The sequence below is a fragment of the Penaeus monodon genome, chromosome 23 (assembly GCF_015228065.2).
Source record: "Penaeus monodon isolate SGIC_2016 chromosome 23, NSTDA_Pmon_1, whole genome shotgun sequence".
Classification (NCBI taxonomy): Eukaryota; Metazoa; Arthropoda; class Malacostraca; order Decapoda; family Penaeidae; genus Penaeus; species Penaeus monodon.
The window spans coordinates 33,653,625-33,653,940 of NC_051408.1; the positions used below are offsets into that span (position 1 = coordinate 33,653,625).

The window sequence follows — 316 nt, forward strand, 5'->3', positions numbered from 1 at the left end:
CTAAGGCTACTAGCACCATCATTACTGTTACATTATTTTTTTTATCGCTACCATGATCACCATATTCAAATAGTCGTTAGAACTCTCACCAATATTATCATATATTTCTGTTATTAACTATGTGATTATCCCTCGTGTTTGTTAGTATCATCATTAGGTTTTTCTTTTGTTTTTGTAACCAACACTATCACACTATAAACAATAACGAGAAAGACACGTGGGATTTGTGATGTGTTGGCAAGTCCGTGTCTAAGCTTCCATGTGGTTCAGAATGATATGGATATTTAGGCATACCTTGGACCGTACACATTAGCTC

General features: G+C 35.1%; 2 protein-coding genes across 2 annotated transcripts in view; both read left to right on the forward strand.

The window, feature by feature from the left end:
- The window catches only part of LOC119587937 (UDP-glycosyltransferase UGT5-like), a 16,020-nt gene that overhangs the window by 10,477 nt on the left and 5,227 nt on the right, over positions 1 to 316 (forward strand). The window lies entirely within an intron of this gene.
- Positions 1 to 316, forward strand: part of LOC119587938 (UDP-glycosyltransferase UGT5-like) — a 6,186-nt gene that overhangs the window by 649 nt on the left and 5,221 nt on the right. The window lies entirely within an intron of this gene.